The 22,255-nt window shown below is 44.9% G+C and overlaps 1 protein-coding gene across 2 annotated transcripts in view; it reads left to right on the top strand.

Annotated features, from left to right (window-relative positions):
- The window catches only part of SMURF1 (SMAD specific E3 ubiquitin protein ligase 1), a 43,126-nt gene that overhangs the window by 1,865 nt on the left and 19,006 nt on the right, over positions 1 to 22,255 (top strand). The window lies entirely within an intron of this gene.

Raw genomic sequence — 22,255 nt, 5'->3', positions numbered from 1 at the left:
CATCCTGCTTAAAAATGAGAAAGCCCAGCCAGAGCAAGTAAGTTGGACAACACATTTAAATGACTTTGTCTTCTCCGGATCTCGGACATGGTCACGTCTCCTCATATCGGAGTTTCCCCAAAAGCCCAGGCAAAGTTCCTCGCATTTCCAGTGGAGTTTTCGCCACTGCCAGAGATGTAGGAGCCAAAGATATTTATGGCCTTGTCTCCTGAAGCGGTTGTAGGCAACGTGAGATAAAACTTGCTATTGACTGTGTGGTCTCTTTCTCTCCGTACTGTCACCAAGGTAGTGTCACGGTGACTGGCATCTCAAAAAAAAGGGAAGGAAATAATAAGATGATATTTTAAGTCCCATAGGGCATGCGAAGTCCATGGAGGATGTTCTGGGTTGGGGAGAAACGCGATTCGAAGACCCAGGGACCTTTGCAGAGCGTTCCCCCCACCTCCTTTTTTTCTCTTTTAAACGATGTGCTTTTGTCTAAAACCTTTTGTTTGCTGCTGCAGTCACTGTCCCCTGGGGAAGTTCCAAAGGGTTTGTCAACCCCAGGGCTTGCATCCTCCTTGCTCATGCTGTTATATCACCCAGAAGTACAGGGGGAAAACTGCAGTCTCATTGTGCCAGATACCAGAGCCGCTCCTCTTCCAGGTGGCCTGCAGATTAGGTGGCAGATAGGGTTGGAAAGATAACGAAAAGGTGGGCGAAACATCGAATGATCCTTACCAAAAAAGGCACAGAGTTGTATGCTGACTTCATCAATATTTTTTTTTTTTTGCTTGCTTGCTTGTTTGGGTTTTCCCTTCCTGTGTCTTAGCTAAGGTATTAAAAGTTGGCTGGCTTCTAAGATCTGGGAAATTTGGAAGAGATCTGGAAGGGAAAAGCGTTCACTTTAACTTTATGGATCATCTCATAGATGGAGCAGGAGGAGGATTTTGTGTGTAAGGGTCAGGATGCAGGAATGTGAATAGATGGCTGTTCTGAGGGCTCCTTGCAAAACCAGTTTCTTTAGCAGAAAAGCAGCAGTTGGTATAAATGGGCATAATGGGAGGCTGCAAATAACCATCCCCAAGCATCTGCCTGAGCTGCAGCTCGAATGTGTTCCTCATTAGCAGGCCAGGTCTGAGGAGCTGCAGTTTGTCATCGTTTCAGTTGCATCAGAGAGGTTTTCAGTGGGGCTTCCTTGCAAACTGAGTCACTGAAAAAATGTGTGTTTTTAAAAAAATACACCCCCAAAAGTGCATTTCTTGATCTGTATTTTGATTCTTTTTAACCCATAGCAACGACATTGGCCAGTTTACAGCCCAGCTCTTGGTTGCCTTCATGAAGCTGGTTCTGCGGGTGCCTCCTCAGTGCTTGGGACACAGATGGGATTGAGGGGCCACCTCAGATGGGCCAGGATAGCGGTGGCTGCAAGGGCTCAGTTCTTGCAGAACAGATGTCACAGCAGGACCTGAGTGAGAGTCCTCTCAGTCACGAAGAGAAGGAAAATTCAGGGTTTAGCCTTACGGAGGAACGAGCAACCACGTGCGGGAGCTGGAAGTTTGCATGAAATAAGCAACAGGGTTGGAGGGGGCTGTTGGTGACGGGTTTGATTCCTGCCCAAAGCGCTTGGTGGTGACACAGGAAGGGCCCCATGGAAGTGTCCCAAACCCCTAACCCTCCCTCGCTTTGCTGCGCGTTGCAGACGAGGCCTCCCTGCGCTCTGCTGAGCTCAAGCACTACGGAGCTTCTCGACGAGCGGCGCCTGGTCACTCTGCAGAGAGTCATTTGTAATTGAGAGAAACGTAACGAATACAGTGACTTCAACTATGGAGTAAAATACTGCATTACTTCAAAAGCAATACACTTAGGGTTGTTAAAAGGGCAAATTTTAAAAGCATGTCACATGTTGGTATGTTTGCCTTTCCCTTCATGACTAATGTAGTATTGATCGATGCAGCAGTTAACTGGCTGATCAATAGCAATGCTAATATTGGTGACCTAGACGGTTTTCTGTCCTATTTTCAGAAACAATGAGCGTCTGTGTAGGGATGGCTCTAGCAGAAGTAAAAATACTTCCTAGGCTGTGTGTAGCTTTGTGTTCTTCCATTAGGAAGATGCCCGGCCACAGACCAGCGTAGTCCTGGCGCTCGGGGTGGCCCGGGAGAAGGATGGAGGCCGAGATGGCCGACTGCTCGGCCAGCCTGCGCCAGCACGAAGAACTTAAATTGGGCTGGTTTTGTAGAGCGGAGGGGATGGCGGGAAGCAGCAGCTTCCCGTTTCGCCTGCTGAGCTCGGAGCGTGTTGAAACGCTCGCTGTTTTCTTGTGGGAAGGAGGTTTTTTATTCCCCGTGACCTGGGAACGAGCTGCCTGGCGCTGCTGTGGTCGCGCTCTGGCCTGGACCTCGGGTCGAAGCTTCTTCTTTCCTGGGCAGCCTTGGGCAAGTGCCTCGGTGCTTCCCTTGCCTCTGGGTGCAGCAAAGCGCTCGTGCTTCGTGTAAGGTAAATTCGTGGCTCCTCAGAGGCCCTTGGATAGGGATGGCAAGAGGCTTGGGACCTTAAACTAGGGAGGCTTAAAAAACTAAAGCAGAAGTTTTGCTTTCACAGGGAGGGCTAGAGAGCAGCCTTCCCAGCAGGCCGGTTGCATCCTTGTGCTGCCAGGCTGGGAGCGCAGGGAGCAGCCGGTTCCTCCGGGAGGCCGTGGGCAGCGAAGCTCCTTTCTTGTTTCTCCCAGCCAGGCCGGGCTGTGCCAGGACCATTGTCCTGCTGGAAGTAAATTCACTCTGCAGAAGGGCTTTGCTTGAATATTCCCTTCAGGCAGGGAAAGTAGAAACAATAACTACTTTATTCTGAACTCGAAACTTTCTTTTCTCTGCCTGAATGTCATCCTGGTGCAAAGAAATGCAATTTGGGATGTGACTGTGCAACTATTTAACCATTACTTCCTTTTTTACTTCCCTATTACCCACACTTTCTCATCTATTTCTCTATTCATTTTTATCATATTTATAAAATTCTGTAGCATCTTACTCATTGTGCTGGGAATTTAAGCATCAATTCAGTGGTAACATGACAGTGTTTTCTATTTCCTAGTGCAGAAGTCAGTTTGAGGTTGTGACGTTATGTAGCCGAGCAGTCGACCTCTTCCTGACAGCAGCTAAGAAGCTGCTAAAACTGTCATTGCAGATAAATAAAACGAGACCAGCGATTTCTGCAGCCTGCTGAAGGTAAGGGGTGGTGGGTGGCAGAGTGGGGACATCCATCCATATGTCACCTAAGTGTTTATGGTTGCAGTGTGTGTTTTGGCAGCTGGCTTGGATTGCTGCCCAAATTGAAGCTAGTCCAGTTGACATACTTCGAGGTGGATTAATCTGGTTGGATTCCTTGCTGCTATTTATGGTTCTAGAGTTATATACTTCCTTGCCTGCCTTGCTGGTGTGGGCAGTGCTGCTTGAGGCAGCGTGGCAGGCAGATAAAGGGTCAGTTGAACGGGTGCGTAGCAAGTTTGCATTGGAGGAATTGGTATAAAATGTGAGGGGGGAGAGTATAGGCTAAAAGACAGGACTCTGCCTCCCGCTCCCACCTACCCTCTGCCCACTAGGGATGACTCTTGGGATGTTTTTCTACAGCAGTTCCTCTGGAAATGGTCAAAACATAGCTTTGTAAAGGACCTAATACTGAAATGCCGTTGAAAGCTTTTATCTGAATCAGTGCTTTGATTATTCACATTTAGGAACCGACAGCTTCATAATGACGGTTTAGTTTCCCAGAGTGGAAGAACCTTGTGCTGCTGTCATTTGAGTGAAAATTGCTTGTTCCTTTTATACCAACAATCCAGAACGAGGATGTTATGTTGGAGTTTTTTGTCCCCTGTTTCTTTGCCACTGGGGTCTTAAATTTAGAGTTACTTGTCGAGCACCACCATGGTAGTTTTCCTAGTGTAGATCTGTCAGGGCTTTAGGGTATGTGGTTTGTGAAGGCCTCGTAGTCCGTGGTGCTTCTGCTGCCACCCAGATGCCTCCTCCTCCTCTGTTAGCAGTGAGGGCAGTACTGCAGAGGAGGGAGTTTAAGTGTTTTTACGTTGATATCAGCCAACCTTCTTTAGGGTGTATGTTGGAAAGCCTGAAGTTACACATGTAATTAGTTGATACTGAACACTCATGTTGCTGCTGGTGCTGCTGCATTACTAGAATGGATGCTTACAAATGAGTTCCTACAGATATTGCTGCAATGATTTAAGATGTTTTCTCTTTGCTATTCTGTCTCTCCATTGCCAGAAATTATCACCCATCTTAAGAAAAGAGGCAGAAGAAAGCGCATGCTCCTGCTTTAGCTGCACCAGGGTCCATCCAGCTTCTCAGTGCAAACCTGTTTTAACAATGTAAGCTAAGATGCTGGACATGGACCAGCTCAGGTATGAGCACATGCTGCCCTCGCTTAGGGGACATTGACTGCAGGCAGAGAAACGGAAGGTTAGAGTAGCAATTTCTTAACACAGCAAGCTTTGCTAGAGCTTATTTATCCATAGATCAATTTATGAAAGATTTATGTAAGCCTCAATGTAATAGAAGCAACCTGCATATATGTTTGCTAAAGAGTCAGTAGTTCAGTAACAGGTTAAGATACTACAGCTCTTCTAAACTTTGTTCCGCATCTATTCGAATGGAAATTTGGTAATTTCTGAGCCAAGACCCCATGAATATTTTTCCGTTTTCCCTCTGTGTCATGCTTATGAGAGCCTTAAAACCCCAAAGTGGGAGTTGAGGGCTAAACAGGGTGGACGTTTTTGTTTCAGATATTCTCCCTCTGAAGCGGCGCCTGCCCCGAGAGCCCCTGGGGAGCGGGAGCAGGCGGGTGGCTGCGGTGACGCTCCGGCTGCGCTGGCAGCAGCCGCCCGCGTGCTGTTTTCCAGAGGATCTCTCCACAGGGCTGTAATAGCTCCATGCCTTCCTCTTCGGCAAGTCGTTTTTGTCAAGTTAAAGGCCAGAATTCAAACTGGCTTGTTGTCAAGGACACTAAGCACAGCAGGCAGAACCCCCGGGGCTGCCCGATTCGCGGAGTGGATGATACAGCTGGCCCGGCGCGGCTTGCTCGCCTGCCCTCCCCCCGAAAAACCCTCCTGCCTTTTCTATTTTGTATTTTTTTTGGAGGAATATTGATGCTATTATGCAGGCCAGCAGAATGCAACAGCAGGGCTTTAAATGGAAGGTTTGTTCCTCTGTTTGTGGGCAAAACAATCCGTTATTGTTTCGGAGCGAGGGGAAAATAATGGACAATCCCGGCGGTGGCCGCGTGTCCCTCCGTCGCTCCCAGCTGCGGCCACCTCCGCTGCAGGAGCAGCTCCAAAGGGTTCCGCTCACAGGCCTACGCCTTGCCCCATTGTAGTAGCTATCAAAAATTATGAAAAATCTAGTGGAATTAGGCATAAGAGCTTTCTATTTATACGTTAGTTCGTAATTCTCATTTAAAAACGTGCTGCAAAGCACAATGTGTTAACTTCAAATATTAATGATTGCTAAAATGCCTGAGGAATATTGTGTATTCCTGCATTTCCTCGCTAACGTTCAGTTTTAGTTATAAGTTGATGAGATCCGTCTCTCTGTATTTTATTATTTGGAGTAAAATTGCATTTTTTTTTGTATGCGTGAATTAGGAGGAATAACACTTTCCTCAACCTTTTCATATGCCTGCATTTTACTCTTCCCTAAAAATCTGCTTGTTTCTTCTAATCATTAGACTAAAATAAAATGCATGTGTTCTAACCAATTTAAAGTTTCCACCTCTTGTTAATTTCACAAGATAGCAAATTACATCTGCATGTGTTAATAGCACAGATTTGTTTTCCTTAAGCTTCGTAACTTCCAGGGCATTTTATTAAAAACTGTGCAAGATGTTTTTCTCCTTTCAAGAAAGGTAAAGATTCAGTTAAGATCAATGCCACCTTATTTATTTTGAACTCAGGCAACTGTTCACATCAGCCTGAACTCCTCTTTTTTTCATGGTCCTGGTTTTCCTTTCTGAAACCTTGAACGTGGTCTCTCTCTCACCCCCAATGCAGACTGGTCATCACAAGAGAAAATGCAATCCCCGTGATTGATATTTTTGTATCTGCACAAGACGTATGACCCCCCCAAAAGTTTCTTGGGAAGGAAACGTCTTTTGAAATGCCTGTGCTTCACCACTTCACTTCAATGAATAGCAAGAGCAAAAAAAGCCCAGATTGCATATGAAAACCCAGTGAGGATAGGGCTTGTGCTGTTGCTTTCCATCAGCTCTCTGACCACGAAGTGCAGAGTTTAGGACAGCAAACAGTCCCCCTTTGCTCCAGGTCTGCAGCAATCCCTGTACTTTCAGCGCGAGTTTTGTCCTTTGTTATTGCAGCTGCCTTTTAAAAATGTTTTCCTTGTGGAAACGTTTTTAGAAGCATGTGTTTTTTAGATTTTTTAAAAGCAGGGGTGTTAATATTCTGCAAGTGCAAGTGTAATCAATGGAGAGCTCGTTGCTGAGCGCGGCTTCCTGGGTATTTTTAGCATTAAGAGAGAATCCATTAGGTTTGAAAACCTTAGTTTGGAGTTGCATAGAATGTGAGGTAATGATGATGAAGTTGCCTTGCAAAGAATACTTTGGTGAATTTCCTGAGTTCTCAGAGTTATATTTACTTAAGCATTATTAGATTGTATTAGAAAATCCAAGCAATCTCTTTTGTGTCTCTTTCTTACAAATGGCTGCAGACAGGTAGCTGTCAAGCTAAGTATTACAAGGGGCACGTTGACCTTACGTGCATCTGTAAATATCCTGTTAAAGCAATAATATCAGGAAGAACAGAAAAGAAGGGCGTTAAGGAAAAACAGAAAAAGCCAGGAATGAGGCTTCTGTTATTTTCAGAGTCCTGTGTATCCTATTTTCCCTCTCCCAGCTGTTTCTTCTGCGAACTGTGTTTAAGCCATGATCTGCTGGTGCCTTTAACCGCTCTTGAGATTGTTTTCAGTTAAAGAGTGATAATACTGCTGTTGGGAGTCCCCCCTTTAAGAGATGAGGGCTAAAACATGTGATGTGGTTAGGTGACGTTACTGAGCTAGCAGTGAAACGACTAGGTTCAAATCTCAGGCCCTGCACTCTCTCAGAGATCCCATGATTCACTGTAGCATTAAATTTGCTAATGCAAAAGCACAGGTTATAGGAATAAATAAATGCCTGCTTGCAAGACTGAATGCTCTGTATTGTGCAATCATTGTTTATCTAAAATATTATATGCCATATGCACAGTTAACGTGTCATAAAATGAGCACCTATGTCTTGTATTCCTCCCTTCCGAGACTTTTAGGAAATAATGTTTTCTTAATAGACCTTTTCCAAGGTGCATTTATAGATCCATCTCTTACAGCAGAGTAAACCAGCTCAAGTGCAAGAATCACTTGGCCAGACAGACATAAGCATGCAACCTTTAAAATCTATTTAGGATAATGTAATCAGTTCCAATACTCCTGCTGTCAGCAGCTTTTTTTAGTAGTGCTTTTACCTGGTCTCATATGGGATGTAGGCAAACGAAAGCAGCATGCACTTTCTTGTGTTGTTTTCTTTACTCTAAAATTAAATACCTTAGAGTGGGAAAGATCTGGTCTGGTAACTGGATAAATAATACTTTCATATAACCCTAACTGCTTGGCTTGGACTTGCTGAGTCGCAAGTGATTTCTGGGTTTTGTTCAGTCACAAAAGTAATTTGACTTGTCTACAAATAGTGTTTTGCTAAACTTCAAGAGCAAGTAGCAAACTGCCCATCAAATGGAAATGTATAAAAACTTGCTTGGGAAAATGTGTTCTAAGTGGTCTGCAATTCAAGGCATTTCCTTCGCAGGATGCTTATCAAGTCTGCATGTGCTGCTTCCAAATGGAACTGCAGCACACGCGAGAGCTATTTTTGATCAAAGAAGGAATTAAAGCCCAATCGGAAAGTCGCGCCGCTTTATCTTTTTTATTGTCGCCTTAGGATGCGAGTGCCACAAGTGCGTGGCGAGAGCAACCTCTGCACGGCGGGAAGGAATCGGCTTCCTCTGCGGTGTCGGGATGACGCCGGGAAGGCAAACGGGATTGAAATGTAGTTGTTGCAAGACTGATGAGTAAATGAACTAGAAGCCTTTGCATAAATTGGCTTCGCTTTGATAGTCTGTACAACCAAAACATCCTGCTCGTTCCTGTGACGTTCCCGTGCGGAGGCAGCTGTATCGTCAGAGCAGCTGCCGGTGGTGAGGGCCGTCCTGCTCCCTGGTGCCTATGCAGAGTACATATTTTTTATATAACTGCAATCAAAGGACCACGTAGTGCAGACGTGCACGAGGGTCCCGTGGTGGCTACAAGCACGAGGGCGGTGGAATTAAGATGTTAAAAGCCTAGGAAAAGAGATTCAATGAGTGTTTTGCTGGGATTTCTTCTAGGTTGGGAGGCTACTGTTAATGAGTTTGCTGGGCTTTGGGTCATTCCGCAAATCAGCGGTGAAATCTGGCACGCTGGGCCCGTCTGCAGATTTTGGACGACTGCTGCCTTAGTCCACTGCCAGGCTGGTGAATAAACTCAGCGGATGGGTTTAAATTTGATCCTAAGAAAGCCAGGCTTGAAAGAAATGACCGTGTCTTTCATTCACCTCTCAACATTCGAGGTCTTCCTCTGATTTTGGTCAAACTGTACAAAGGCAGAGATGGTCATTGGCGAGTCTGCAGGTTTCACAAAGGTCAGTATTAATTAATCCTGTGTTTGGTGGTTCATCAGCGCCACGTCCCTGCTCCGGCCGAGGCCCAGGGAATTGCAAAGACAGGAAAAGCCTGGAAGGAGGGTGGACGAGCCCTGCCCTAGGAAGGGGAGAGATGCTGTGCGTATAAAGTGCAGCCCAAATCAATAGGCAAATCAAGCTTCCTTAATTAAATTTCTAACTGACCAATTGCAGTGAAAGGGTGGTTTTTTCCTCCGTGAGTGGGCTTAGCAGCGTCCTCGGAGGCAGCCGCCCAGATGTCTTTATCGAGCCCCCGTAATAACGGTTTATGCGCTTTTGTGTTGACTTAGGGTTTTTGTTTTGCTTTTTAACCGGAATGGAATTGTGTGCTAATTCCTCGCGCAGCCGTTCGTCTGCATCCTGCGCGCGTCGCTCGCAGCATCAGCCGCTGCCTCCACCTCCTACCGGCGGCTTTTTAATTAAAAGAGCAGCGCTATCACTTCCAATTAATGCCACGTAGCTTATTTGAGTGAGGAGAGAGCTGTTGTTTATAGGCATTGCTCTTATGAAAATTGTTTATTAAATTTTGCCCTCTTTTGGCTCTGTTTACTAATTTGTCATTATGCTGGGACCATATCAGGTTCCTGGCTCTGAGAGTTGTTAATGGCATGGGTGTAAGCAAAAGGCTTGGATTTAATATCTCGACTGTTTGATAAATAAGAATGACTTTATCAAAAAAAAATCCCACAAACAAAGCATGATAATAACTCTCTTTGCAAACGCATTCCCTGGGTTGAAAATGTGAAGAAATAGATCTTTCTGGGAGCTTCTGTGTCACGAACTGCGGAGCGATGTTTTCTGTAATGCTGTCCAGGGAACTCCGAGGGCTCCGCTGTTCGGAGTTACCGGGAGCGCAGAGATGGATCCGGTGCAGGTTAGTCCTGCTGAGGCCCTTCCCATAGCGTGTTTTGTTTTATCCAGAGTATCAGCCCTGCTAACCACCCCTGTGAGATGTAATGGACTGAATCCACTTAGGCAATTTAAAATGGAAAGCAAACTGGCTTTGGCCGAGCAGAGCATTCCCAAGCTGGGATTTGTAAGTATTAAATTTTAGACTTTGTGTTTATATAGTGGCTTGATATAAAGAGTATTTCCTATAGGAGAACCTTCTTCGTGTTTTATTGGCGTAGGATCCAGCAACCCGGAGTTGTCACTTGCATTGAGTAATATGTCTGAATATGAAAGACACGTATTGAGGCAGTGTAGCAGGAGGCTGACATTGTCTCATCCGAGCTCGGGTTTGCTTGTATAACCCCTTCCTTTGAAGTATCTCGGAGCAGTAGTGGGATTATAATTTATTGATGTAACGGACACTGACATTTTGTACAAGGAAAATTGCACACATGGTTGCAGACAAAATGCTGAAAGTATAAATGTTGAGGAAATCGTAAATAGCATCCTGGTCGGAATGCTGCAATCAAGTGTTTCCGTAGGATCCCAAGCTTTGCGACTGCAGAGGCACTGGGGCTTAGAAATGGGGGGTCTGTGACTGTATCGCTTGGAAATTGCTCTTAGAAAATTGCGGGAAGTTTCACTGGTGAAAAAGTGACTTTGCAAAGCAAGCTTTTATTTTATAATTAAAAGAAAATCTTTGCTCAAACATGACATGGATGCCACGTCATTTTTTTTCATTCTCATCTCTATTTTGCTCTCTTTGCCTGTAATTAAAACATTTCTCCATCTTTCGACTGGATGTTGATCAAAAATGTTCGTGGTCCTGCTCCTCAGCGGATGGTTTTAGCCTTTTGCAGCCCGTGCAACGTGAACGTCCTTCAGTGGTGGCTGCGGCGGCAGTCAGGGCTGTTGCGGGTCCTGCTCCGGAGGCTCCGCGATGCCCTCCCTGCTCCGGAGGCTCCGCGATGCCCTCTTGCCATGTCCTACCACGCTTAATCTGAAAACACACGTAAAATCTTTAACATAGTGAGATGGGACAAGATAAGGGCTGGAGCCGTTCGCTCGCGGCAATATTAGCTATGCCTGAGCTCGCTGAAGCCACAAGTTGGTTGTTAGCAGAATAATATGGATAAATGTTTTATGGCTACAAAGGAACGGCTCGTATCCATACGGGACCATCACGGACCTTGGGCTCCCTCCTTTCCCGCCTCGCAGCTCGGCTGGGAATGTTGCCCTTGGGATCGGTGGGGATGCAGCGGGATCGGTGGGGATGCCATGGGATGGTGCAGGAAGGGCCGTGCGTTTGCTCCAAGCGGCCTGTCCTGCCGCTCATCCCTGGTGACCGCCGGTAGCGCTAGGCTGAATAAACAGACACTATTGATCAAATTTGAAGTCATTAACTTGGCAGTTTAAATAGATGCTGTCCTATATAATTAGAACAAGGGAGTAACACATAGGCTGATACGGCTTTATTTGGAATAAAAGCCTCCTTTTCATGAAATCCTGCTTGGTGCCATTCAGCCCTCCGAGGTTTGTGCCTCTCGTGGGTCACACGAGAATTAGATATTTTGTTAAAAGTACCAAAAGGGAAGAAGGCAGCTCTGCTTGTGGACGTGAGCGGTGACACTGATACGGAGCGTGGAGCTGCTGAACTTTGAGCCTTTCTGAAGCGCTGCTTGGAAGAAGAGGCTGCAGGCGAGTGGTTACTGGTTAACCACATCCAGCCAGGCCGTTTCTTGGGAGTCGGGCAGGAATAACATTTACATTCCCTCCCTCTCCAAATGATCAGCGTTTCTTCCAGCCCTGAACCAGAGCGCATTGATCCGTTCGGCTCCTTCGCTGGGAAGCAAATGCCTGTTCGATCTGCATCTTTATACTGAAGCACGACGAGTGATTCGTTATTTTAAAAGTGCAGTTTCTTCCTAACAGCCGCTCTAATGCGATGCCCCTGCCAGCCCCCTGGAAGACCACGATGCTTTAGGAGCTGGTTAACAGGGCCATAGGATCCGGGTGTGTTTTCCCCCCTGCGCGTCGGAGCCCTCGGGTATCTGTTGCGGGTGCTCCCGGGTTGGGACACTGGCAGGTGCCTCTCGTGCCACAGCAAGAACCGGTGGCAGCAGCTTCAGCAGGTGCTTGCAGGACCCACGGTGCTTGTAGGGGATTTACCACGTGTGTCACCAATGAATGGGGAAAAATTGACTTCAGAGAGCTGTTAATACCTCTGTAATTCCAGTCTTCGGAGCAACCCCATGTTGAGGCTGTTTTCCTCCTCCTGGCCCCTCTGCCACAGCCGCCACATCCCAGTGTCCCTGCCTGCTCCCGTGGCTGTCCCGCTGCAGGAGCCAGCGCAGGGCCCGGCTTGTGGTCCCTGTCACCGTCACCTTCTAACGCGAGGGCCAGACAGAGCCACGTCGGTGCTTCCCGCCCTCTCAGCATTTGGAGGGGAGAAGAACTTGAGCAGAGAGCGCTGGACATTGGGTATCAACACACAGGGAAAGGAGAGAGCAGGGTGCAACGTCCTGGGCATGTCCTGAAGGGGATCATAACGGACCGGTTAACCAGGAACCAAAAACCCAAACTTTCAGAGTTCACATTTGTCAGGAGTTAAGACGCTGTTCCAGAACAGCTGATGTATTTTATTCAAAATCAGAAGCGATGCCAGGAAGCTCAGTTGAGTGAACAAAACTTTTATTTCCTCTTCCTGAATTTAAACTTTACACCTTTATTTTAGCTTTCATGCCTGATTTGGTAAAGTCATTTTTGTTTTGCAGCAAAGTACTTCAGTTATCCCTTTGAACCACTTCTGCAGTTTGAAATGGGATGTTCAGCAGCATCTTATTTTTCAGCTTTTTTGCATGAGTCTCCTTGATTGTCTGGGACCTGATAGATTGAATACAAAGTGGCAGTGGATAAAATGGATGAGTGGATGTGTTTGCCTGATGATGAGGCAATTCCTACAGCTCTATCCAGGACACCGACTTCATTCCAGTTGCCAAAAGGACCATCCTCTCCAGGACCACAAATGGTCTGGCCGTGCCCAGGCAAATAACCAAGACCAAGCTGCCTTCCCTCGCAGAGGAGGAACGTGGGGAGAAGAAAGGACGGTGCTTTCTGGGAATAGTCTCTACTGTAATAAGCTCAGTATAAAGATGGGCTGAAACCCAACAAAGATCTGAGGCTAAAACTTTTCACTAAGCACTGCAGGTATCCTGGAAATCCTCAGCAAGAGAAGCAGGATATTTCAGTTCCATCGAGCCTGGGGAAATCTTATGATTTTTCCCTGCCAGACTCTAAGAGCACTTATCTCTTGATACTAAGGTCCAAGCTAGCATCAAAACTCGCACTTATCATGGGCCACGAGGCTGTGACGCTTCCATGCGACCCTGTCTCAGTCATGTTGATCCTTGTGCTCGTTTTCCACAGGTTGGTAACGAGAGGCCACTGAGCGAGGGGAAGGAAGCGGCGCCCAGGAAGGAGCTCCAGCAGGTCCTGCTTTTGGCTGTCCGTGCACTGGTAGCCCAGGACAAAGCGAACTCATCCCTCTAGGCTTTCCTACACTGTTAACTCTGCACTGAACATTGACTTCCACATCCTAATTTTAGATCTGAGCTGACTCTTGGGCTCTTCAGGAAGTCCTGCCCAGCCTCATCTGTTTGTTATCACGCTCACCACGAAAAGTCAGGAGCAGCAGATTTGCAAATCAAGAAGGCAAAAGCTGTAGGAGCATGTAAAAAATTCATTGGCAAGGAGGCCCACAGCTTTGAAAAGCTTTGTATGACAAGACTTGAGATTCTTTACATTTCTATCTAAACATGCCAAAAAGCACTCAACATACTTTGGTTAAAATATGAACATGGAAAACAACTGCATACTCTAGAAATTACACAAAGTTTGTAAGGCATTTATTGCTGGAGGTATATAGTTTTAAAGCACTGATATGGTGCTGGTGCACTGATTAAAAAGAATGCTTTACGCTTACTCGCAAAGCAAAATTTGGGGGTGTAGAATGTGCCTCTTGAAAAGTCCTCCAGCATCTGTTGGAATTTGTTGCAGTAACATTGAGGTTATATTAATGCTCGAAGGGTACTTGGTAAGTGTTACTCACTGCAGTAGGTTTCCAGGAGCTGCTTGTTACGGGGTTATTAAAGAAATGCAAAAATGAATTTTAGTTTTAGAATAAAAGAGCTGAAGGCCAGCCAGTGCACTGAGTGTCCTAGGGTTTGTTCTAATATTTTAAGAACTAATTGCCTAGTATTTTATAGGCTAAAATCCTTTCTGCATGGCATTCTTCTATTGGGAATTCTTCATTCTAATGTTTCAGAGTGCATGAGGAAATGTGGCTTCTTCAATGTCCCATAAGGGTTTATTTTATTAGCATTTCTAAAAACTATTACTATGGCAAAAATTGTTATTTCTTAACGCACGTTTTTCCCTTATTTTGGCAGCACTTACTTCAACCTCAGCAGCATCCTTGATCGATTTTCTTGCTTTCCTTGGTTCACTGTACAGCCTTGATTCAGCATTGAGCTGAGCAGCCCTACTCTGTTCAGAATCAAACCTGTGTATTTAGTTTTAAGGCCCTTTTCCATGTGAATTGTTTAGCTAAAATTCTTCTACTGATACATTTAAACCCCTGTGGGATTAACTAATAGTTTACATAGTTTACAACTTACACATGACTTAACGCCATTCATTTTTGAAATAACAATGTTCTTGCTTTTGAGCTCTCACAATCTACTTACCGTTTGATGAAAACCAGGCATTAATTTTGTCCAATTTATTCAAACAGACCAGCTGGAAATTTTCATGCCCCTAAATTTAACTTTGTACCTTATTTAATTGCAGTAAGTATCAAAAAAAGCTAAATATTGGTTCTAGATGGAAAAAAGCAAGTCTCTGTTTTTAAATTGAGATTAAGAATATGTTAAATTGCATTTTTTTTCCTCTTTCAGATTAGTGTTTCACATTCGCCTTGGTGTTTTTTGAACGCTGATATTACCTGTGTATGAAGGACTGTAAATATCAACCACTCTTTGGAGATGCAGCACATACCTTTTAGGATGCCTGCTTTTTTGAGCAGAAGTTTTTAGAGCTTTTAGCATTTGACAGCATTTTAGTATTTCTATCAATATGTGGCTTTGGTGCCTGCAGCCAAACTCTGTCAAGATTTTCAATCCTGAGGTTTCTGCTTTCGCTGGCTTTACGTGTTCTGTAGGAACAAGAAGGTTGGATTTTTTTTGTTCTGCTTTCTGTGAAACAGAAAATACTTTGCGGGAGGCCAAAGTGCACGTGGAAAAGGACAATGGTGGGAGGGCAGGCGTCTGCTCCTCAGGTTCGGTGTTTTATACTTTTATACTTTTTCCCTGTTAATAAAGCAGGAGAGGGCGGCTGCGCAGATTCCCGCTGGACCCAGGGAATGACCATCCTCTTGTAAGGCCTCCAAAGTTCATCAGTTGGGTGGTGGTTTATGGAAAAGCAGCTGCTGTTGGTACATACATGTACTCCAGTAACCCGAATCTGACCAGCTGGTTATAAGAAAATACGCTTGTTGTAGCGGGACAGGTAGCCCCTTTGTGAAACAGAGCACAGAAAATACCTGGGAAGGAGAAGAAATGAAATTTGAGTGTTTTCTATTGAGCATGAGGTTTATTTGGAAAGCCTCTTATGTAGTGGGTTAGTAACCAAGTGGGCAGCTGCATGCAAGGTTCCTTGTAAGCTTCCTTTTTGATCAGGAAAATAAGGTGTTTACCACTTTATACGTATAACTTGGGAAAAGAGAGATCAGGGGTGTATTAAATTAAAAGCACTTGAATTAAAAGCTGATTTAGCAGAAGACTGTTGTGCTCTTCAAGAGGCGCGTGAAGCATTTGGAGCTTAACTTCTGCCTGCGTAGTAGTGAAAACGAGCACAGTTTTGTGTCCACAGCTAGAGGATTGGGGATTTTCATTTATTTATTTCCATTTGATTAGTAATTCACTGTAGTTCCTCCATCATTTGCAGAGAAACCAAGCTGTACGACTTCATGATGTAACTAGAAACACCTTTTGTTTCCAGGAAACCAGGGAGCGTGGTAGGAGTACGAGCGGAGCTGGGGTTTGGAGTTTGCTTCCCAGCTGTACCTGGGTGCAGCGTGGGGTTGAATACAGCCCTATCTCATGCTGATGTTACCATACGTTTGGAAAAGGTGCTTTGAAAACTCCCAAGTGCTAAAGATTTTTGGCAATCTTTGCAAAATTCAGTTTGGAATCTGAGTTATGAGCGCATGTGGGTGGAGGAACATGTTTTTCATGCTTTAGGAATTTTTTTCCAGATGCTTTTTCAGTGCTTGGGTAACTTGGGTAACTAAGTATTAAGATTTCAACAAGGATTTATTCTGCAGTTTTAATGTAATTTAAAGAAAATTGTGCTCCATAGTTTCATGGCATGTTTTGAACTCGACAGCGATGATCTCACACTGCGCCCGTCGGGCTCTCAAAATGCGATCACGAGGATGCACAAACTGCTCTGAGAAGCCCATCCTGATAAACGCTCGAAAACACAAATTATTGGGTGCAAGTGTGAATAGTCCAATGGCTGAAAATACAAAATATGTAAGGGAAGAAATCCAGAACGGCATTGATCCCAGTAACGACAACTTGCACAACAATGTCTGGACTAAGGGCAAAATGCTGTTTTGTGTCTGCGGTAGGAATTTTGTCATTGAAATTGTTTTGTTTAGCTGTCAACCATGAGATTGAGTTTGCACTGGGAATAGATTAGTAACCTCTGTGGCTTTCATAAATTTTGAGCTCTTTCTCAATATTTCTATTTCGTACTTGATAGCGTATGTAGAAGCTGACCAGCATAGCTGGAGGTTGTGGGTACCCTGTGTTTTCAGAGAGCTGGATATGATTTGGGGGTGCAAAGCAAAAACCTGAGGGATTTTGGTAAAGCTCCTTCTACAAAATCATTTATTCCATTGGGTTGTGGCTCTGGCAGATATGTTGGTAGGACGGAAAAACAGATTTTTAAAAACCATACAGTGGCCATATGACTTTATATCCTCCTAATGTTTTCTCTGGTAATATTGTGCAGTAGACACAGCTTTTTTTTTTGCATGTGGCTGCCTTTCAGAAAGGGTGCCATAAAACGCAGATAACGTAACCTACCTTGGCTCTTGAATTCCTGTTCTTGAGGAATATGTTTGACCTTCCATGATGCTGGGAGATGACCTGCAGGGAAGCAGGTCCAAGCACATGGGCAGGCCAGAGCTGGGGTCTTTCCTCGGTGGCAGCGGATGCTTGGCCGGTTCTTGTCTCACTAGTGCCCCAGTGTCCCGTGTTGCGATGTAAGAGCTAGGGCTGAATGCAACATTTAACCTGGGAGGTTGCCTTCATAGCAAATATTTGTTATGGGTGAGTAGAGGAAGAATAAGATTGAGAAAAGTCAGTAGGAAGGTAATGGGTATGCTGATTTCCCAGTGCCTGCCTTCCTCTGCTTCCATACATCAGCATTAATTCACTTTCCTATTGATCTCCCTATTTTTTTCATCCTACAAAGTTCTTCAGCTGCATCCATAACTCTTAGCATTTCTCCAAGCTTTATATCTCAGTCAGGTCCTTCTAAAATTTGCTTTACTTGTCCTCTGTGGCATGTAATCCCAGTTGATGATTTACCTTAATGCAGGCTAAATCAGTCCTTGCTTGTGCTCATAAATAAACTGAGCAGCTTGGTCGGTGCCCAAGGAGGTTTTTCAGTTTGAGCAGTTTTTAGGCATCCTGGAGATGAAAACATTCTCTTTTGTTAACGTGATGTTAATCTGCACTATGAGAACTCCGTCTTAAGTGTGATGATTTTTTGCTTAGGTAGGACTGCATTTTTATTCTTGGTTAGGTAGAATCTTTAATGACATGTTAATGAGCTAATAAAAATGAGTTTTTCTGGGTGTGTGGTTTTTGAAGATCTCTTCAAAGTTGTCTAGTGTTTGCAAGTGCCTCTATGCAGCCAATTTCCAGCCCACAAGGAAAGCAAGCCTTGAAAAGAGGCTTTGATTTTTGCTCTGCAGCCTACACAAAAGGGCCACAAAAAGGCTTCATGTATCAAATCCAGCAACTCTTTGAGAATTGAGGGATTTTTTTTTAATGAAGTATTGCTTTAATCTTGTAGTCAAGTTCGGATTTAGCCCGAGTTCAGGCAGAGCCTTCAAATGTCAGGGTATGATGTAGGCTGCCCCTGAAGGCTGGGGAGCTCGGGGAGTTTTGTGGGCTCATGTGTCGGGTTGCAAATCTTGTTGGCGCTGAGATTATTAACAAAGGACACTCAGATGTACATGTCTGTGTATACACATTTATAAAATTAGCTGCATACAGCTAAATTGCTTTATTTGGTAAATTTAATATAAGAGTTTAGTTATGGCTGGCTTTTTTTTTTGCAAATGGTAAGCACTGCAGTGGTTTGGATTTGCTTGCTGAAAAGTTAAAGCCGTCAGCGGATTTATGCATTTCAAGGTCTGAAGCAGACAGTCAGAGAAAGACCAAAACTATTCTTAAAACAAACAGAAAAAAAAGGACTAGAATAGAAACCTTGGATTTTGTGGTGACAATTTAAACTTCAATTGGTGAATAAAAGGGTGTATTTTAGTACAGAGACGTGGTTAGCTGCAGAGAGACTGCGTTTTTACACACTTGGTGCTTTTAGGGAGCTTTCCTTTTCCATTAAACTCTCTTGCATGCTATCAAGCATCCGTGATTGTCGGCCTTAAGAAAACAAAACACTTAAAAACTTCATGAGTTGCCTAGTTGTAGAAATAAAAACAGAGGTTTATCTGCACTAAAGGCTCATGTGGGGTTATGTGTGCAGCAGAGAACCATGCCCTGAATCACTCCTAACGGCTGCTGGGATTGGGTGGCTTGTGGCATTCCGAATATTTTCCGCAGAAAATACTCGGAGCTGGTTCGGTTGAGAAGTGGTTTCCCAGAACACATCCAGCAACGTTTTTCACTGAGGGCCACGGGACCTTGGGGCTTAGGAGCCGCACGTAGGAGACAGCTGATGTTTGCCCGCTTGGCCTGGGAGGATGTTTTACACTTGGAACGTGCTGTTTTGCTCCGCAGCCTTCTGAAAACTGGTTTTCCAAATGGACAAATTTTTACTTTGAAAAACGGCCGGTAAACCAGTGTTCACAGGAGGCTCTTGTGATATATCGGAAGCAGAACGAGCCCAAGTCATAGTGAGGTTACTGGGTTTACGGGTCTAGGCCAGGGAGGCTTCGAAGCACCTTCGGAAATGTTTCCCTAACGGAGATGCATCAAATTGGACCTGCTTTGCAGCCATTTCACTTCTAAATGGTGTGCGTGAGCTTCGCTTTTGCCTATTATTTTCTACCAAGATTTTTCTTCTCCTCTTGTCCTAAAGAAACTTTAATTGTTGTCACTTTTTGCTTTTATCTTCAAGCAAACCAACCCACGATGCTTTTACTGCTTATGATAAACTTATGGTACCTATCTTTCTGATAAAAGACAGTCCACACAGATGTAAATATTAAGTAAAGCCCTTTCTACGTCATCAGCCTGCTGGCTTGTGTTTACCTTCTGCCAGAAAGGTAAAACAAATATATCCCGGAATCCAGCGACATATTTGTACAAGCACAAATGATTAACCTGGAGTCGCAGAAGGAAAGGCCAAGGATGCTGAGAGGTGCATTTGCCAGCAGCTTCCCGCATGACCTTCCCTCTTTCCGAAGGGAGATGGGGATATGCTGCTGTTTTCCTTTCCTCAAAATCAAGGGCTGAATTGAAGGATAAGTATCCTGTTCCTACCCAGCATTTTCCACTCTATTCCTGTATTTTCTTCTGTGCCCCAAAACACATCGATTTTACACAGTGCTGTTTGGAAGCGTCTGCGGTGACTTAGTGCGGTGCCGCAGGGTGGGATGTGCTGTGGGATAACGTGCATGGAGATGATGGAGACGGAGGGACAGCGGCTGCAGGAGCCTCTCGCGGATCAGCAGCCGCCTTCGAGCGCGGACGGCTCGGGACGGGGAACCTGCCCGCCAGGACTTTGCTCTGCAGCCTCCGTTTCCCTGGGGGTGTCTGAAACGGTTCCTTGTCCGGGCTGCCTTCCCAGGCCTCCTTTTGGGAAAACGTGGGGTTTGCTGCAGCGAGAGCCGCTCGCTGCTGGAGCGGCCGCTCGGTGCTTTCCATAATCCTGCTCCAGCAGCGGCTGCGGATGATTCACGGCTGCTTTGGGACCGGCTGGACAAGCAGGGTCTGGCACAGGATCCACTCGACTAACTCAACCTACGTCTGCGCTGAAGACGTCCCCGGGGTGGATAACACAGCGTCAAAGGCTTCGTCCTTTGCCTCCTGCCAAATACGCTCTCGCACCAGGCTTTACCCCAGCTGCCTAATTTGGCCTTTGAAATTATCTCAATAACGTCAGGTACTTTAAAAAACATAATAAAAAAACCCATTCCCATCCCTCTATAAATATTATAATCTAGGTGTAAAGGCATTGTTTCGGCAGTGCTTGGGATGGGAGGCATCTGCCATATTAAAAGAAATTCCTTAGTGCTGCACAGCAATTCCCAGCGCGTATAAACAAATACTCGGTCAAGCTGGAACAGGTCGGCTGCCTCTCAGGAGGCAGAATATAAATGGCCGAGCCTGGCGAATTAGCAGCTTTTGCAGCTTTACAGCAACTGCACGGAGATTTCTCCTGCTTCCAAGTCATAAACATTACCCAGAAAAATAAGCCCAAACCCCGCAAAAAGCTGGACTGGACAAAAACAGCTTGGTGTGGGGTCTGTCTGGCTGCACCTCCAATGCCATTAAAGACTTTGGAAGCCCTTGGTGCTAAACCAGGCCGAATCCCGGGGGTTCAGGCCCGCGGGAGCAGCAGTCACTTGGCACTTGCAGTCCCACAAAGTCCCCTCAGAGGCTGCATTTAAGTAGAAAATCTGGCGTCGACCCAGCTTTGCAGAGCAGGGAAGGGCTGTCTGCCCGGCGCCGCCGTCGTTTCCTGTCCAAGGCTCCCGTCACTGACCTTTGTCACCTGTTTCTTTGCTGGAATTTAGAAATCCACGGGTTTCCAGCCGTTAAAAATTATTTTTTGGCTTCGGCAGCTTTAATGTGCAGGTAGAGGAGCAAAGGCAACGGTCCGTCTCGAGCAGCCCCATTCTAAAGCTCTCTCCAGAAAGTTTCTTTCAGCTACTGGCTGTTGTGTCAATATTTTTCTTACTTGGAAGAATAATAATTTTTGCAACTGAAAATTGAGGGTTTCACAGGCTGCAATGGGAGAATTGGCAGCTGTACACCTTTAGAGTAGACCTAAAGCTATTGACAAAGGGAAGAGAATTAAATGAAGAATATAATTTTTCAGTAATAAATGTAAAATCTCAGGCTGCTAGTGAGCTCCAAAAAGCACACCTGAAACGTAGAGTAAATGTAATATTTATAAAGTTGGACTGTAAACAGATAGTTCACATTCAGGTGGAAGAGTTTTCCAGCTCAATAATGTGTTAGTATTTGAGATGGGAGGTGGCATGAATTATTTTCTTTCTTTCTTTTTCTTTCTTTCTGTTTTTTTTTTTTTAAGAAAAGCTCCTCTGCAAACAGAAATCTTAAAATTAATTTTAGCTAGTATCAAAGCACTCAAATTCTAATTTTACCTGTATTTGGTGTTTTCCTGGCATTTTTTTATTCTTTCAATCCCTTGCAACTGTAAGTGAAAATTAAACTTTGCTCTGTTCTGCTTCCACGGGAGCTGGCGGTGATTCTGTAATCCTGTTTTAGTCCCAATGCAATTGCCGGGGCCCTGCAGATTTTTCATTTTCGGCCAGCCGTTAAAGCGGTGCACGAGGAGCTTTCTCCGATTATGCAGTTTGCCAGCGAAAGAAATGAGGACTTTTTAATCCCTTCTAAAAATAGTTTCCTGTTGCAGCTCCTTTAATTATTAGTAAAACAAAGGATTAAAAAAATTTTTTTTTTTCTCCCCAAACATCTGGGTTAAGCAAGAGCCCCCTTTGGTCTGTTTGCTGGCCTGGGGTGTAGGCTGGTTTTTATTCTGCGAGCTATTTTAGAAGGTGGGAGCGTCGCTGTAGAGCCGAGCAGCTGAATTCTAGTAGATGTGTAAAAATGAGGGTTTTTTTCCCTCGTGTTTCTGCTACTATTTTTTTTCTACTGCTATTTTTTTTTCTGCTACTACTATTTTTTTTCTACTACTGTTTGTGCTGCTCTTTCTTCCCTTGCCCTAATCCAGAGTTTGTGCCCATGTGTAAATACCCCTGGAGAGGCTGAGCAAAAATTTGCTAGGGACCAGGCGGGATGGAGACGAGCGCCATGGGACATGTGAAATGTCCTTTTCAGTATTTTTTAAGCATTCATTCTTGTGCTGAGAGATCCAAGCTTGTCGGAGAAGAAAAAAAATACTACTTTGAAAATAGGTATTTCTTTTATAGTTATATTCCTGTCTTGGATGCCAGTTTAAGATAACTTAGAGCTCTAACATTTTCATTTCTGGCTCTGCAGTTATTTTTCCTGGCCTGTTCTAGAGTTTAATGGATGCTGAACAACGTGAATTGCTGAGATTGCTCTGAGCAGCCCGTATTGAAAAGCAAACTCAGGCTTGCAGCTTGTAATAG

Source organism: Tinamus guttatus, unplaced genomic scaffold (genome assembly GCF_059628265.1).
Source record: "Tinamus guttatus ecotype Peru unplaced genomic scaffold, ASM5962826v1 Tinamus_guttatus_pri_ptg000291l, whole genome shotgun sequence".
Taxonomy (NCBI): domain Eukaryota; kingdom Metazoa; phylum Chordata; class Aves; order Tinamiformes; family Tinamidae; genus Tinamus; species Tinamus guttatus.
Note: the sequence above shows the minus strand (reverse complement) of the source record. Positions and strands in the feature narration are given on the sequence as shown.